The following is an 18,633-nucleotide window of genomic DNA, read 5'->3' as shown; positions in this document are numbered from 1 at the left end:
TTTTAAATCTTTTTACAATACAATTCACAATTAGCCACTAAGCTATACGTTCAATTTAACTTGTTTAATTTTTTTAACCTTCAAAATACACTCACGGCATTAGGTGCACTGTGCTAGTACCGGGTTAAACCTTCTTTTGCCTTGAGAACTGACTCAAATTTTTTGTGGCATAGATTCAACAAGGTGGCATCAAACAGTTGCTGCAGATTTGTCAGCTGCACAGCACCGGTGTGAATATCACGTTCCAACACATCCCAAAGACGCTCTATTGGACTGAGACCGTGGTGACTGTGAAGACCATCTGAGTACATCGTCATGTTCAAGAAACCAATATGAGATGATTTGAGGTTTTCAATGTGGCAGTTATCCTGCTGGAAGCAGCCATCAGAAGATGGGTACACTGTGGTCATAAAGGGCTGGGCATGGTCAGCAATAACACTCAGGTAGGTTGTAGCATTTAAACGATGTTCAACTGCCACTAAAGGGCCCCAAGTGAGCCAAGAAAATATCCCCCACACTATTACACCACCAGCAGCAACTACCCGAATTGCTGATACAAGCCAGGATGGATCCATTCTTTCATGTTACTTATGGCCTATTCTGACACTTTTGTCTAAATGTTGCAGTAGAAATGGAGACTCATCAGACCAGGCAATGTTTTTCTAGTCTTCTAGATTTTGGTGTGCTCCGCTTTCCTGTTCTTACCTGTTTAGAGTGGTGTTTGTGCTACTGTATCCCATCTGTTGCTCTTTTGCAAACCTTGGTTGTAAGGAGTGGTTATTTGAGTAACTGTTGCCTTTGTATCAGCTCAAACCAGTCTGGCCAATCTCCTTTGACCTTGGGCATTAACAGAGCGTTTTCACTCAGAGACTTTCCCCCTACTGGATATTTTAATTTTTTGACCATCCCTGGAGATGGTTGTGTGGGAAAATCTCAGTAGATCACGAGTTTCTGAAATACTGAAATACTGAAATACCAAGAACCATACCACATTCAAAGTCACTTATATCACTTTTCTTCTTAATTGTGATGCTAGGTTTGAAATTCTATGGGTCATCATGTCCACATGCCTAAATGCATTGGAGTGCTGCCATGATACTGGCTGATTAGATACATGCAGCTGAACAGTCGTTCCTAATGATTTGGGGATGATTGTTGATATTTCCTATTAATATTACAAAATAGACTGATGGAAATAATTGTAAGGTACAGGAAGCATTACATACTGTACATGTAGTAACTTTGCCACCAGCTACAGTCAGTTCATTACTGGTCATTGCGGTTGTGGCTGTACCATAAGTAATTAGCTCACAACCTATTTGATGAAAGAGGAAATTGCCCTTTTTTTCCTGCCTCTAGTTAATTAGTAAAATTGATAAATTAGGTGCTGAACCAAATTGCAGTCCAAAAGCTATCACATTAGGAACAAATTAAGGCTGAGAAAGCAGGACATTGGGATGCATGGATTTTTTTTGTTCCATTTTATCAGAAAAAATGTGCATTTACAATCCCATCGTAAGAAATTTTTACACATGAATAAGCCACTCTCCCAAATGGATGCTGAATAAACACCAATTTATTCTGAAAACCACAGCAAAACAAATGTAACAAAGAAGAAGAAAAAGCAAAAGGAAATTATGTAAACAAAGCAGCTGCCTTAGATTTATATTCTCATAGACGAATTTATGATCACATCCCAGGTTTGATGCATGATCTTAAAAAGACGGGGCACTGCAAGAGTTTGTATTTTTGATTTAGTCCTTTGTGCTGGTAGACTTGCTTGTGTAGACTTTGCTAATTCTTTACTCCTGGTGTGATCTTTCATCTGAATGAATTACGGGGGGGAATCACCTGCTAACTAGCGGAATACATAACAAAGAGGTATAGTCAGAACGACATACCTTTAATTTGTTTGCTATATTGTGACTGATAATTCTCATATGCTGCTGGAGCCAGGCACAAAGATTAAAAATGTGTAGCTGTAAAAAATACGACACCATTAGTGAATGCGACTGAGGTAGTTCCCAACACTGCATTTCTATAATTTACTTCATGCACTAACACAAACTATAATCTTGGACAGCAGAGGCAACCTGCTCAATCCCATTATTGAACTTTAATATAGCTCCATCCATGCCAGTTGTCCATAATACTACACCCAAGCAAGCTTATTGTGCTGCCAGGTCCACTTATAACATCCCTGCCTCATGTGCAGCTCCTCCTCCTCCTTCTCACTCTCCTCTGCCTATGAGCCAATGCAAATTACAGTAACAGCTTGGACGTGAGTATAATCTCAAGTGGTGCGAGCTGGGCTCCATGCAGGCAGATGGAAGCAGAGACTCTGCCAGGCCTCTTTAGGGGCTCCCACTCTCTCTCCAGCATGGTAGACAATGGAGGAGCTGTGGCTCGCAACCAGCTTCTCGTCTGCCACTATCACGCAGCCTCCTCCCATCCGCTGTATTTGGTAAATGATATGAAACGAAGGGGGACGCCTTGTTTAGACCAATGTGCAGATGGACAGCAAAACTGGCAACATTATATCACAAGCCACTTACGGTATGTAGCAGAGGGTAAAACTCAAGGAAAGACGTTCACATTTATGATGACAGAGAGGGAAAGGAGAGCATTAGGGTTTGTATCTTTGTCTGTTTCTGCACAGGAAGTGGCAGAGATCTTTCCCTTGAGCTGTCGTAGGTATTTATAGATAGCACTTTAGATAAACAGCCTTATCCATTTGCATAAAAGATGTAACCAAAACAAAAAATTTAAAGAAAAGGCATTATTTTCCAATCAGCGCAGCATATTATGTATCAAAGCAGTTCCAGTGAGAATGCCAAGACTTCCCAAAGTTTCCTGGTGTGTAAATAGACATCTGTATAATAATATTTATATCAAATATATATATATATATCAAATATATATATATATACACACACACACACGCACAAACACTCTAAAGCATAATTAACTTGAGCCTGGTTGAGATGTGTTTTGAGACCGAGTTCCCTCAAAGAAACCAATTTAACTTCAAAAAGGTTTTCCTAATACTTGAGCATGCCTCTGTCTGCATTACTGAACTTTTATCCACTGTTTCTAATTTCAGCATCTTCTGCCAAGAATGAACAGAAGAGTTTGTCTTGCTCCATTTCTCGTGATGCTCTGCTGATTTCCGCAACAGTGAAAGAAAAATCTTTCTTTTTTTCATGAAAGAGAACCATGAAGAGAGATATTGTCTGTAGTTACAGATACCTTTTTAGGTTAAGAGCCTGCCTGTTTGGATCCAGGCACTGCAAAAAGAGTTCCATCAAAGTGTAATGCACCTTTTATTTTGAATGAATGAGCTCCAGGGTTTACACTTGCATGACAACAGAGATCAGAGTTTCTCTTGTTTTGCTGCTCTGGGAGACAGGGTTGTTTATGCTCACAAACACTGATTGTGCTATTCTTGGCCATTAATGTAAATTGATTCTTCTACTCAGTTATGCTCCTTGTAATGAGCACGTTTATATGATAGGGTTGTACTTCCATGTCTCATTTAAAGATGCCTCTCGTTTTCTGATCACATAATAGCGCAAAGGAGGAAGCTTTAAGACAGACATATGTGCCTGCAGAAGCTCACAGAATGCCCTCTCTGCTGTATGCATGCATAACAACAAACAAAAGAACAAAAGAATCTGATGTATGAAGAAATCAATACACTATGAATCAGCCGTGTGCCAAAATGAGGATGTTTAAGTGACTCAGTCTTCAGTGTGTTTGCCAACCCTGACTGCATCTGCACTAACAAAAAGAGAAAGCGAAGCACAGAGAAAACACCAAGACGCTGAGCACAACTCCCCTGGAGCGACGCGTCTATTTTATCTACCTTGTGCTCGCACGCATGCAGGTGTGTTTGATTTTTACTGTATTTTCTCTATTATTTTTTAAAAGAACAACAACAAAAAAAGCTTCAGCTGCACCACCTCAAATTTCCCTTATAATTTCAAGATGTGCTTGACACAGGGTGTATGGCTTAATTTGTGCAAATGATTACAGATGCAGTAACAAGAATCAGGTGCAGAGGAGGATATCTCAGCATGGTAATATGTGCTGTAAACATTCAGAATACCCTGAGCTGCTACTTGACACTGCCTGTCACTGCTTTGAATGCTCGATATTCCAGGAAACACTCACTGCAAGCCTCACATTACCTTGAAAAGAGAAACAGACCACCAGACATAAGACAGGGAAGATGTGCACTGGAATTTTGAATATGGGAAGGCAACTACTTGACCTACTCCTCACTCTTCCCTCGATCCCCGATTAGAAAAAAAAAAAATATATATATATATATATATATATATTATTCACTACCTACTTTCAGAACACTCAGTTTGTAGTGCCATAATTTTCTGCAAGCAGAGATGAGCTGGTGGGGAATCCTGTTGTTCCGCCTCTTAATGGCCTCAAACTTGACAACCGGGATTAAACTGCACTCAAAAGAGCAGCTGGGAGAAGATGTCAAAAGAAAACATACGGGCCAAATTACTGTACTTTTACAACACAAATTGCTTTTATTTGACAGGAAAGGAGTGAATTCAAATCTCTCAAAAAGGATTAATTAAACTATGGGAATTATTTGCTTTTTTTGGGACACAAAACAGAACAGGATGTCTGGCGGTGCACAAAATATGCAGAGTTATGCAGGGTGTCTGCTGTAGATGCTGCTTGTTAGGAGTACAACGCAGGGTGGGGGGTGGGGGCACTGAAGGGAACAGCACTTATGTTCAATTCTGTAACACAAGCTGGCTAATTGGCATTGCCATGCCATTCCCTTTGAACCCACAGAGGACAAGTGGGAGCCATTATATTTCTTTGTTCTCAGCACTGTGCGATACCCCCTGACCACTGAAACCACAGGAGTTCTGACCACAGAGGGTCAAAGGCAGGCAATATCATTCCACCTCCCACTCCTCACCTTAATGAATTCCACCAGGATCATAAACCAGACTTTCACCTAAAACTAGGCCCTCAGCAGAGTTCACTTACCGGCAGCAAGCCGGATCAGATATCATATGCCTTGATGTAGTGCTATGACATTTTCAGGATGAACACCTACTTGAGTCTACCAAACAGTTGCTAAGGGGATACTGGTACCTTCTGCACTTCAGATGCACACAATTATTCTCAAATGACTGCCCTCTGAACATGGAGCACACACCATTAACTCTATCCTCTTGTGTGTTGGGTTTTAATTAATAGTTTCATGCTATATAATGTACAGCCGTAACACGAAACTGTGTTCATGTCCTGCTGCAGCATTTTGAAGAGTTAGTTAGAGCTGCAGTCAATTACACTACGACTCCAGACAGAGCCTTCTTTTGTACTACACATGGGTCACATTATTTGAAATATTGGGCAGAGTTATATAAAGACCACAGAAACTGCCAGGTTGGTGGGGTTTGCTTTTAAGTCTCGAGAGAATACTGATAATCGGCACAGCCCCACCCCATTTTATTTTCTTTCTAAACTAAATTTATACTATCATGTTTCCTTTCTGGCTAGACATATAGAATGTTTCTATCATAGCTAAAAATGGTACTTTGGCCATTAACCTCTTAAAACCTGTCAATTACCAAGTTTCTATTCAAGCTTTTATTTGCAGTTTTCTAACTGCCATTAGCATGGAAAGACTGAATGACTTCTTAACTCTTAAAACTTTGCACTTCTTAGTATTCCAAGTCCAGACTTGTGAACAGTTAAAACACCCACTGTGCTTATCAGTTACATGTGGCAGTTTAGCATTCCGACTCTGCGTTAACATGTACATTATATCCATTAATGTCAAATGTAGATCAATGCAAGCTCTACAGACTGTCCATAAACCTCCTACTGTGTGAAAAGGTTACTCACCAATTAGTAACTTTAACACTCATCCTACTGTGCAGACCCCAAAGGTATACTTTTTTCATAGTAGTTTTATGCTACCATTTCAGGTTATGTGACTTTTGTGACTTCTGTGACTTTTTTCAATACATTTTTGCCATGAGCCCTGAATTAAAGTATCATATAATATCAAGAGGAATAGTGGTGCTCTGTCAGTCAATTTAAAGAAGAATGACTCCATTGCTGCATTCATCATCTGGATGATAACTCGCCAAAGTGGAAGTTATTAGAACATTGGTAGAACAGATCAGGGCCGTGCCCTGGTGATGCCACACATGAAAAAGGAGAGCTGATTCTGCTAGATTGTGAACCCCTTAATCCAAGCAGAAATGACCCTCCTGGGAGTGAGGGGAGCTCCACCCGCTGATGCAAGTGTTTAATGCTTGAAAATGGTGTTACCTTTGCTCATGAACCACAGACAGGAAGGGCACAACTGTTTGTTGCTCCTGTCATAAGCCAGCATGCCCTGAGAATAGCATGAGGGAAATTGTGTGCTAGAACTGCCTTTAGTGTGTTTTTAGCTTTAATTGGTTTTAGTTGTTTCCTGTCCCTATACAACCACATTGAGAGCTTGGTTTGCACTGCCAATAATAATCTTCGCCAGGGCTGCCCTTAGTCACTGATACTTTTCAGAACATTTATGGACAAATTTTCTAGCTACAGCAAATGGGTGGAGAGGATCTGGTAAGGTGGTCCCTGATTTCTGTGGATTTTATTATTAACTCTTCATTTATCCAGGTATAAATCTAATTGGAATTCAAATCTCATTTCCAAGAGAGACCTGGCATCATTGCATCAGATGATGAGGTTTTCTTAGCTTCATCAGGTGGTGATCTCCAGCTGGCACTGAGTGTGAAGCATCTGGGATGAGTCTGGTCAGAATCTGGGTCGGAGATGAGTTGCTTCCCCAAGTGGAGGACTTTAAGTGTCTCGGGATCTTGGTTACGTGTAAGGAAAGTAGAGTAGAGTAGAGTGGGAGAATGACAGACAGATTGGTGCCTCATCTGTAGTGATTTAGAAGCTGTTCTGATCTGATGTGGTGAAGAGAAGGCAGGGCATGAAAGCGAAGCTGTCGATTTACAAGTCGATCAGTGCTTCAGTCCTTGTTTTTGGTCACGAGCTGAGCTGTGGGCAGTGGCCAAAAGATCGTGGATACCAGCAGCGGAAATGAGTTTCCTCCAACGCGTGTCTGGGCTCAGCCTTAGAGATAGGGTGTGGAGCTCAGTTATTCAGGAGGAGCTCAGATTAGAGCCACTATTGTTCTTCTTCAATAGGAGCCAGCTGAGGTGTTACGGCCATGTGACCAGGATGCCTCCTAGGTGAGGTGTTTTGGGCTTGTAAGAGAGGTCCCTGAGCAGACCCAGGACACACTGGAGGGATTACATCCCAGGGCTGCCTGGCGTTTTTTGTATTTATTTCGATATTTTGTATCGGGGTCAAAATGACTCCAATTGGCTTCATCAGAAAAATACATTAAGAGCTGAGACTACAATCAAAGTTTGGTAAATAGGCTTTCAGATAATAATGTGGCTTGTAGTTAGATAAAAACTGTAAGTCGTATTAAAGAAAAGCATACATTTCGATTACAAATACACAAAATATTGTTAACTTTACAAAATTAATGCTAGACATTTTTAGATGACATTACATAAATAATAAAGCTCTCTCTGAGAACAAATATTTTTCTATTATTATTATTTACTATTATAGCGGCTATATTTATATGCATGTTGAATATGCTGGATAAGAGCTTCTTGACTAAGCAATATTTATCCAGCAATCTTTTTACTTTCTCTCACACATTTCTGCGCTGATGGCAACCCTGTAGACATTGCACTTGCTGTGTAAATCTATTTACACAGTTCCACAGTTGTATATCTATTTCTTTATCATCATCATCACCTTTTTATCGTCATTCTCAAGTCCTCCAGCGAACCGACTGTACCGGCCGTTTGTTAGTGTCATCTACTAGGGCTGCACGATTTTGCATAAAATGAGAATCACGATTTTTTTTGCTTAGAATTGAGATCACGATTCTCTTTTCCAATATAAATATTTATTGCACTTATTAACTGCACATCAACTTCGTAACAGTTGAGACTGAACATAAAAACAATAAATAAACATAAAAACAACAAATGTCTCACATTTTGTCGTTGCTGCAAAATGTTGTACTGCTTGTAATTCCGTCTCCACCGTTGCCCGACACTGCGTGTATAGAGCAGGTAGTGCAACATTTTTAAAATAGTTGCGGGACGGCACTGTGTAGCGTTTGTCTAGGGTGTTGATCATTTTCCTAAATCCCTCGTTTTGCACAGTGTTGATGGGAGCCATATCTTTGGTCAGGTGATAAGTAATAGCCTCCGTAATTTCTTTGTGCCTGCGGAAGTTCGACGTGTATAGGGAAGCGCTGTATGAGGTTCCCGTTATTGATGTTTGGGTGGTTGACCGGGACGGATTTTCTCCTGTCACTTTCTTGGCCTTTACAGCTTCGTCATCTCTCACGTGCTCTCCGTTGTTTTTCCCTGCCAGCTGACTTCTGTATCACGTGGTATAAGGCTCCGCCCTTGTCATTTGTTGAGCAGGAAGAGTGAGCGCTTGTTTTCATGCAGCTTATGTCCCGGATCAAAATGCGGTACAATCGTCAGCTTTTTTTTTCTTTTCTTTTTTTTTTTTTAAATCGTTGTCATTTCGAAATGAGATCGCACATAAGTATGAATCGAGATCGCGATTTTCTAACGATTAATTGTGCAGCCCTATCATCTACGTAAACAGGAGTCATGTTATTTAAAAAATGACCAGTCTGACGATTTTCTGGGAGAAGACAATTTTGTGTCGTTGCCCAAGTACACTGGAAATAGACAAATAAGATAAAGCCAGAAAAGAAGATTCAGAGTCAACAGACTCGATGCATATGGTTGTTGCCTAACTGTGTAAATCAAATGCTGCCAAACAGTAGGAGACAAGAGGAGAATAAATATTAATATTTTACTCAGTTATCCTCTGGCCCTGTAGTGCCACTGAATCTTCTGACATAGCACTCCATTTAAATCTGCTGATGTATTACTGCTAACAACATTTTCAGCATAGTTAAAGCTGCTCCCACTAAGCAGGGAGCTGCTTAGAGTCAATATGCAGTGACTTGAAAAACATGGCAAACTCACCAGATATCAAGCCCTGGTCTCCATTACAGGTTCCACATCAGCATCCTGATCAGCTAACAGTCAAAGACTCAGGGCCGAGGCAGGCGACTCCCACGGGAAAACACCGCTGGGGAATAAGGAACATGCTTTAGCATTTTGTTAGAATTAGGACATAATGCAGCTGTAGAAAGCTTTAGTAAAAAGCCTGCCAGAAAAGTGGTTGTTTTAACACATTTTGGGATGTTTATCATGTACTTCTAGACAATATTCCAGTGAAGGAGGCAACGTTTCTCAACACACTAGAGAGGCAGTCATACATTCATAATCTCATTGACTGAGCTTTCTCCTTTTTCCACTTGGCAGCTTTGGGTGCGATATGAACACTGATCTGATTATGAAACAACAGGAAAGAAACATAAGCAGCAGAAAAAGGCACCAGAAAAACAGAGTTGGAGATACCATGACTATGAATGTGTGTCCTGTCATTAATATTTCACTGCATCATTGTAGCTCAAGGAGAACAAAGTGTAAAGGGGAGCATAATGAAAAATTTATCCTATTTTGACACAACTTGGAATTTATCTGTACTAAACACAGACTGGGTTCAGGATGAAAAAAATAAGGTGATAAATGCCTCCAAAAAAATTACTGGATGCTTAAACGCAAGGTTATTGCTGCACTCTGCAATATCTGATGAAGACGCATGGGGGTTTGTAACTCACTTAAGAGGCTATTTTTACCCAAACATTCACTTTTTTTTCCACACTGGAGAGAGATGAATACCAAGGTCACAGGCCTTCAGTTTCTCACTTGTCCCAAAAATTTAAAACAAGCTATGTGACATGTCACAGCTCTGCTTGCAGTACAGCGGCACGCAATCCAAGAGAGATTACCGTATCGCTCGCATTTGTCTGCAGCGAGCCTTCATGCATGAAAATACAGAACTCTCCACTCAGGTTTTTCTTCCAGCTTTACTGTACATCAATTTGTATTCAGGGGAGGACTTTAGACTTGTCACCTTCAGCTATTCATCCAGCCAATGAAGTATTTATGACGCAAGCTTTTGCTTTTTGATACGTCATTTCAATCCTCTTCCAGCTCCAGTTCAAATAAGGCTGGATGTGTACTGTCATGTCAGAGTTCAAGAAATGAAGAAAAGAAATAAAGTAAGAGCGTAGGTGTCACACATTTCATGGGCTGTCATTCCAAGCATATTCTGTGCAGGGCGGTAACACGGGCCACTCCTCCCCCTCTTCACAGCCAGTGTGTCAGAGAGTAATATCACTGCAGTGACAGCGAGAAACCAATGGGACTCGTAAATTTGCTTTAAAAAATGTATTTCATCAATGACTTTTCAATTTTATCCTCACTTTCAAGTATACCATCACCTGGCTCAAAATGAGAAGTCTAGTGTTGGAACACCACAGCCTCACATTGTCTCCAACATGGCTCTTCTTCACTGTATCAAACACTCCACTCCACTGATCCATTTTCCTTTCACAGCTGCAACACTTTACCTCTCTGTTCCACTTCTTTTTGGCCCCAGGCCTTTATTTGGTCCAATGGGCATTCTCAGTCAAGTCATTATCCATCACTATGATTCCTTCCTATCCGTGCAAGACAAAGACAGTTGTTAGGGAGACCGTTGTCCTCCTGTATTGCCAGCTTTACTACTTACAATACTCAAAATGGCAACAGGGGTGACTTAGACTTCCCTTTTTACCTCTTTGTAGTTATACTGTGCCGCTCACTCACTCACACAGCGATGACCCAATGTGAGTGGCATCAAAAACAAACTAACCCCCCCCAAAAAAGGACATACAGATACAAGAATGATTGAAAAACCAACATTTAACTGCAAAAAATTGTTTAAAAAGAGCAGGCCTAATATGTACTGATGTGGAAGCATTAGTAAATATCAATAAGCTTGCTAAGAAAATCTCAAAGGCAGGGCAGTAATATTTTATCAGACTATAAGCATGCATTATTTGGACCAAGATTTCAACTAAATAACAATTTTGCTTGGAGATTTCCCTGGAAAACTCTACTTACAGCATTGAGGAAAAGCAGATCAAAACCCATATTTTTAAAGTGTTTTAAGATTGAAATATAACAGAACTGTCATTTCATACTCTTTTCATTATATATTTACAAGACAATGCCAGAATTATCTCTCTACTGGCTTAGGGATAATGCTTTTCTTCCCTCCTTTCCCAGACATCTGCTCTGCAAAAGCAACAAAAAGAAATCTCTGCAAAAAGCTGCAGGCATCTCCTTCCCTCAGATCCTGCTGACCATCCAGGGAGACAAAAACAAGCCTTATAGCTTCAATCAATTATACATTTGAGTGAATGCATTCATACTGAAGCTATTCACCTTTCCTTGTGCTCCATTCCGTGGATATAAAGTAAACCGAAGTGATGACAATTTCAGAGCTTGCTGGCAGGTAAGCAAGGACCCACAGCAATTAATAGACCACAGCAGTATGGGGAATTAATTCCACCATAGCCTTGCAAGGTTTTTTTTTTTTGTGTGTGTGTGTGTGTGTGTGTGTGTGTGTGTGTGTGTGTGTGTGTGTGTGTGTGTGTGTGTGTGTATTTAGTACGAGCTTTAATTATTTCTAAATTGCCTGACTGGAGTAAAGATGTTGGTTCGAATTTAATTTTTCACCTCCTTTCACTAACTGCAGGAATCACAGCGCCCAAGAAAAAGACAAGCAGTACAGCAGCTGTAGCTTTAACATGCTTATTAAAGGACACTCTCAATGTCATCATGACTCAGCAGTGGGCTGACAAAACCACTCGTGCAGGAAACAACGATACTGTTTGGAGGTGTAGTGTAGCCCGACTGCTGTCATAACTGTGAGGTCAAACTTATCCTCAGCAGATCCATGAAACTCAATCCCATTAGGCCATTTTCATTTTCCCCTGACTTTATAGTCATTTACTCCTCCTCATGTCAGCATTTTGATTAATGACGTGATTTACACACAGGATCGTGTACACTATATGGCAAGGTATCAATCACAGAGCTATATGTATTCATGGATTTTCAACAGCTGTTTTGCTGCAGTCAAAGCCTAATTACATCTAACTAATGGGTGTGCATGAACAACAATGCCCTGAAACTGAACATATTGAACATGTGTCACTATGTGTAGACTTAATGTGTTTAAATACATCAGATATATTCTGTTTATTCACTAGGTGCAAAATACCCAGAGTCATCTAGGGAAGAAACCACAAAAGCAAGGTGATTATTAAGGATCAACACCTGTTTTTATCTGAGTCATATCCACTAATCTAAAACACCATCAGACTTTAATGAATTTTACCGTCCCACTTGCCTGACTCAAACTGAGCGGAGCTCTTTACTTGAAATAAGACAAAATAGTTGCCAGGAAAATTGCTTTAAGGAGCAGTTTGATTGAATAATTAGCTTTTCATTAGCTTCTACAAACCTTTGCCATAGGAGGTCAAGAAAAGATGAAGGTGTGTGTGTGCATTTCACAGCCAATCAATACCCCTGAACCTGAATAATGTTGGAGGGCAAGGTTACCAAGGAAGGTCAGCGGCTAAAAGTGCAGGTGGTGATCACAAAAAATGCTTTCTCAGTGATAATTAAGGCTGGTTGTGTTATGGTTAGACTCCATCAGACAAGGCTCATGGATCACATAGTGAGGTCATCTGTAATGCAATAGCTAAAAATGGACAAACTTTTCAATGATGGGACAAAAGACTTTATCCCATCATGTGCACTGGTAAAAGTTCTATATTTATATGTATAATATATAAATGCCATCATTTACAGCTCTGCATATATACACATATAGCACCTTTAACCTTAACTTTGTTATATAAAATGCTTTACAAGATTACAGCACTGCCATGCAAGGTGCTTACCTGCCATCAGGGGCAACATGGAGTTCAATATCTTTCTCAAGGACACAACCCTGCAATTAGCAGACAACCTGCTCCAGTGCCTAAGCAACGGACCCCCATAGATTACAGGTCAGAACAAACTGTATGAGTCAATTTATATTACTATCTAACCTCAAATATAAAGGCTTAGATAATAAAATGCAGCTGGGGTTGTGACTATGTATAAAGGATACATGTGACATGTACCCATTGGACTTGCATTTTGAATGTCAGCATTAGTGTTTTGGCACTTTAATGTCCAATCTTTGTAGCTAGAACTGACTGTATTTGGAGGAGAGTTTGGACTGCTACTTTATCAGAAAATGCTAGCAAGATGCATCTAGAAATTGTAAGGGTGCCAAACAGAAACACACTTACCATGCAACTGGTGTTAAAAACAGACCAATAAATCAGTATTTCATTCGCCAAAACTGGTGAATTAACTTCTAGAATGGTTATACCACAGAGCAAGCCATAACATTTGTCAAACAATTCTCTTAAAATGCTCCCAAATACTTGGCAAGTCACAAAAAAGCACTAAAAGGTGTGTGTCTGCATGCGCAACATATTTTTTTCCACCACGAATATGTGAAAGCAATTGTGCAATGTTATTTTATTTTATTATCTTTTCAGTTCAATTTTCTCATTCCTATTTCTTTTTATGAACGTTCATGTAAAACAATAACAAGATGTTCTAAAATATACCAACTGCAGAAAAACAAAAGAGAAGTCAAGTTCAGTGACTATGGGGTGAAATGAGGACTAGCAGACGCCAATCAGCTATAGCTGCCTGTGTCCAAACACCTGCCAATCCAAGGGACCACGCCCCTAACTCGAGCATCCAGACGGATTAGTTGTGAAAAAAGAACAGTTGTGATGAAGGTGGAAACAGTATAAAAAAGCCAAACACCAAACTGTTTTTTCATTTTTTGTTTTTATCAATGTATAAACATCCTATTTAATGCTGTATAACTGAACATTTTAACATGGGCGCACAGCCTCAACTGCCTACTAGAAACAAATCAAGTTTATTCCACCTGGTCTAATTTTTCAAACCTGGAAATTGCCACTTGGCAGTGCGTAATGATAATTTTTGTCATTAATTAATTGCTTGAGTAATGTCTGTCAGGAAACTGCTCACATTTTGTGTCTAAGATCACACCTTCTAATTGCTCATTTGGCCATGAATACAGCTGAAAACTGGAACATAATTCATTTTCAAAGATATAACAAATAGTGACAATTAACACTGAACTTAACATTAAATAATTAAATATTTTCTATAGTCAAATCAGATTAATGTGTATTATCTATTATCAGATATCTATTAACTGTTTCCCTTTAAGTTTAATCTTTTAATTCAAGGATTCAAGGGAAAGACATAATAAAAAGGTAGAGTACAAATAGACGTGCATAATGTATCGCCAAGTGCCGCACCTGTAAGAAAAACGAACATACAACACCTGGAACCCAAACATCAGAAAATGCACGGGTTCATAAATCAACAATCTTCTTGTGGCGTGTGTTTGTATGCAAGTGTGAGTGAGAGAAAGAGAGGAGTGTTGAGTGTGTGCGTGTGTGTCTTTGTCACGAAATGTACTTGAAAATGAGGATGGGAAGTCGTAATAATGCCCCCCAGGAGCCAGAGGCAGACAGAGATGGATTCAGGAAAACCAGGCCGTCCACAGCCCCCAAGAGTACTGAAGACCGAAGGCCACGCATCGCAGTGATGTCTGTACACCCAACCCAGCAGGAGTACAAGGGAGGAAGGCCTTAGATGACCAGGGGCGATGTGCAGCTGACCCCGCTAGAGGCCGGCCACTCAAGAACCGCTGGTACCCAGTAGAACCCCCCCGACACAGAAGAGGTCCAGGCCACCCAGACCACCAAGGGAGTGGGTCAATGAACATTTTAGCTTTTATGGATATCTCCTAGCCTTCTTTATTGTATTGAGCAGAGTCTGTTATTACAAATTCATCATCCTAATACCTAAACAACAAAATACATTGACTGACTACCAAAAAAACAACATGAATGAGTGTTTGCAGAAATAACACGAGTGGTTCATTTTGCAATATCATAATGTGTCACTCACAGTGAGGCAATAAAAAGACTTACAAATATGAAGACTGTGTAGAAACACTGGGTTTGCAGTAGTTACAGTATTTATTTTGATATTTACTTATGGTTTCTGTTTCTATGTGTTTTTAAATGTGTTTTTTTCATGGACATATGCTAAAAAGTTTGTTCAACATACCCAGGTTGTGTTTCTCTTATCCTGATTCACTTCCTCTAACACTGTCCATCAGAATAAACGGTCACACGAAGCTGGTTATCAACTAGCTAAGCGTCCCCAGGGTTCCCCCTGCACTAGAGATGACTGTTAATCGTTAGCTGGTGATTAAGTAAAATAAACATTTTAATTCCAGGTAATTATTTTATCACTGATTCTGCTTTCAGTGATAAAATGTGATGCAATAGGTCTATTTCTAAGGGGACAGCTGCACATTAGAGCTTTCAAACTTTAACCTGGATACATTTAAACAGTAAAGCTTTCTGTCCCACAGCCAAAAAAGAAAATTACTGAAAATCACCTCAGTTTGACACAGAACAAAGTGAAATTCATTTGATTGATTGAAAAGGTATCCTTGGTATGTGTTCTGTGTTCTAGTAGCTCAATACCAGTAAAAGAGTCTTTGCAGCAGATTAGAATGACCTACAAGAACATTTTATACCTTTTCTAAAGATTAAATGTAAAACTGAATTCAATCTTAGTCGATACACAAACTTTATATCTGGACAGCAAGTCCAGTGCAAGGATCAAATATTAATGCAAATAAAACAAAAAATTGTATAACTGTTTGCTGCCAACAGAAAAAAAGTAGAAATAGAAAAAAAAAGGAATATGTCAAAAAATAAGGAAGCTGTGTCTAAAAATCTATATTATTTATTACTGATGCTCATTGGGGAAGCAAAGACATTAGATGCTATTAAAAAAAACTTTACACCCTCTTATTATTTGCACATTGATGTCTGGGGGAACAACTCTATTTTCTGGAAAATTGATTGGTCAGTAGGCGGGTATTTCATAGCTGTTGATCTGTAATCTAGATCTTAACCTGCTCCTAAACAGGTTAGGTTCACAGCATAACATACCATGACAACATACAGGAAGAAGTGAACCACCTTCGTTATACAGAAAACTAGGGCTAACCCTGAAATTACCTGGATACGCCACAATCCTGCTTTTTAGTATAGGCCTGTGATCTGATTGACTTTCTTCTAGGTCTCCCTTAGATCTTATCTCCCGTTTTATTTTGAAGGTTTATGTCTTATGTGGCGTCTGTTTTTTCACTTTACTCCTTTATTACTTTTCTTCCTGTGACTATTGTCTTGATTGAGTTCGCCTGTGTCCCATTAGCCTTTGTAACCAGTGTATGGCCCTCAGACCTACTAGTTACAGTTTAGTGGACGAGTGTTTAGGTTTGACGCATAGGAGCTAAAATGTCTGAGACTACAAGGAAATGGCTATAGGCTTTGACAGTGTTTGTAACCATCACTGTATTTGACAATACAGGAGCACCATGAAGTACTTAAAAGGTTAGATTTACTGTATGTTTAAATAAGACATTATCATTATTAGTAGTAGACTTTGCATACCTTACACGGGGGTAGAAATGATCGGTATTACACAATTAACATTTCTTTCAATAGCTTTAAAACCAGCAATTATGATTACCTACTTATTTTGTAAATTAAATCATGTACTAAACTAAAACCCAAGTGCTTGTGCGCTGGCTTCACTGTGACATAATCAAATGCGGCCTTTGAAGGATGCGGCCCCCGAATTTGGACTCTGACCCTGCTCTATGTCAGGAGATTTACAATCAATACATAATGAATCCAGACTTGTTATATAAACGTTAAAGAAAGGAAAATCAAATAAAACATAGTGCTCTTGGTTTGTTTCCACCTTCTTCTCCCACATTTGTATTTATCTCTGTCTCTTTCCCTGGTTTTTTATTTGCACATCAAGTCTTTTGCCTTCTGTTCCCCTTTATTCCCTCCTGTCATCCACACTGGTTCCCTCTCTTTGTTCTCCTGGTTTGTTCTTTTTTAAATCATCCATTTATTTTATTACTTTTTCCATCTTCCTTCTGTCTCCTGTGGTGTCAGTAACAGGATCCATTAAAAACGTTGCTACCTGCGTGACATTGTATGGGTAGGTTTAGGAAAACATAATGGTTTGTTAAAAAAAAAAAAAGACCTTTTCACAACATTAACCACATGTTGGAAGGAAAACCTTTCCCATCTGCAACAACCTTCTTCTCCAATTTCTTTGTTGCCACGGTGACGAGTCCTGCCCTAGGTGGTGATGACACTACTGCCTTTCTGAAAAGGTCAGAATATTTAACATGCACTTACTCATGCGACCGCAAGAGGTGGTCCGTGTTGTCTATGGACATTTTATGGCCTTTCAAAAATCAACCTCTATTGTCCTACAGTGTCATTTTTATTTTCTATTATAGCAAGACTGATGTGTTAAGTTGTGTTATCAATCATGTGATTCATAGGAGAGGTTACAGCTGCTGGCAAAAAATAAACAATTGCCAGGTATCCACTTACAGAATAACTTTTTATTTATTGAGTCTTTTTAGAAATGGGAAGTAGGTTGTGGCACACAGAAAAGAAAATCCCCACAGCTGGCTGTGCTGCTTGAAATATACTCAATTTGTAAGTAAAGCTACAACAACTGATTATGAAATCATGACATGGATTCATTTCTTGTTCGTTTTATTCTTCTTGTTCATTGATTTCAGTTGATAGATTTATAAAGTGTGACTGTACTGAGTCATTTCTCTTAGGCCTAGCTGCATAAGAGATAAATACTAAAGGCACACTGACATCTCAGATCAAAACTACAGCCACACAGGATGTAAAACAGTAATACTTAGACCACATACAGATCTTATAATTGTGTTGAAAGGCTGTCCGTGAGATAATTTTGGCTGCAGAAACAGGAGAGAACCCTCGGGAAGGATTGGACAAGTGATGGAGATACTAGCCAAAACTTGTAAAACGTCGTAGTAGGTCATCGCTTGCTAAACATCAAACATCCTCATATGATATTAATCCAAAGAAAGTGGCAAATGATTAATCATTAAAGCTAAAGAATACAGCAAGCCAACCTAAATAATGAACCTTTGTATTTTGGTGTGGCTCCATTTTTATAGTGAAAGCCATTTTCAGCTACATGCAGCGCAATAATAACGTCCATTTCTGACCTTGTATTATAAAAAAATAATTGATCCTGTGGGAGACAAAATCTTTGCTGTACCTTTAACTGCATCACATAGTTATCATCAGGGCTGTCTAACACGCAAACACAAAAATGCTGAGATTTGTTCTCATTTTGTTTATGTACAATGTTAAAGGGGACTCCACTGACTTGGTTTTGGCTACAGAGCGCCATTTATAGAAATCATCAGAGTTCTTCACGTTTATGTCTATAAGGAGATGAGATCAATATAAATAGCATGAAAGACTCTCTTCAAACAGGTCTTCTCAAAGTAAAATCAACACTTTATTCTAAAATTTTCAGTGTTGTGTTTTAGACTAGCACTTTTTCTGTGAATATTCTAATG

General features: G+C 39.3%; 1 protein-coding gene across 4 annotated transcripts in view; it reads right to left on the bottom strand.

Moving 5' to 3' along the window:
• lrfn1 (leucine rich repeat and fibronectin type III domain containing 1) overlaps positions 1-18,633 on the bottom strand; it is a 134,475-nt gene that overhangs the window by 25,147 nt on the left and 90,695 nt on the right. For all 4 annotated transcript variants that reach the window (XM_082503569.1, XM_082503567.1, XM_082503568.1 and 1 more), the window contains one exon: positions 9,090-9,195. The gene's annotated coding sequence lies outside the window, so the exon portion shown is untranslated. The remainder of the gene's footprint in view (positions 1-9,089; positions 9,196-18,633) is intronic.

This window comes from Aulonocara stuartgranti, assembly GCF_965226115.1.
Source record: "Aulonocara stuartgranti genome assembly, chromosome: 14".
NCBI classification, from domain to species: domain Eukaryota; kingdom Metazoa; phylum Chordata; class Actinopteri; order Cichliformes; family Cichlidae; genus Aulonocara; species Aulonocara stuartgranti.
Note: the sequence above shows the minus strand (reverse complement) of the source record. Positions and strands in the feature narration are given on the sequence as shown.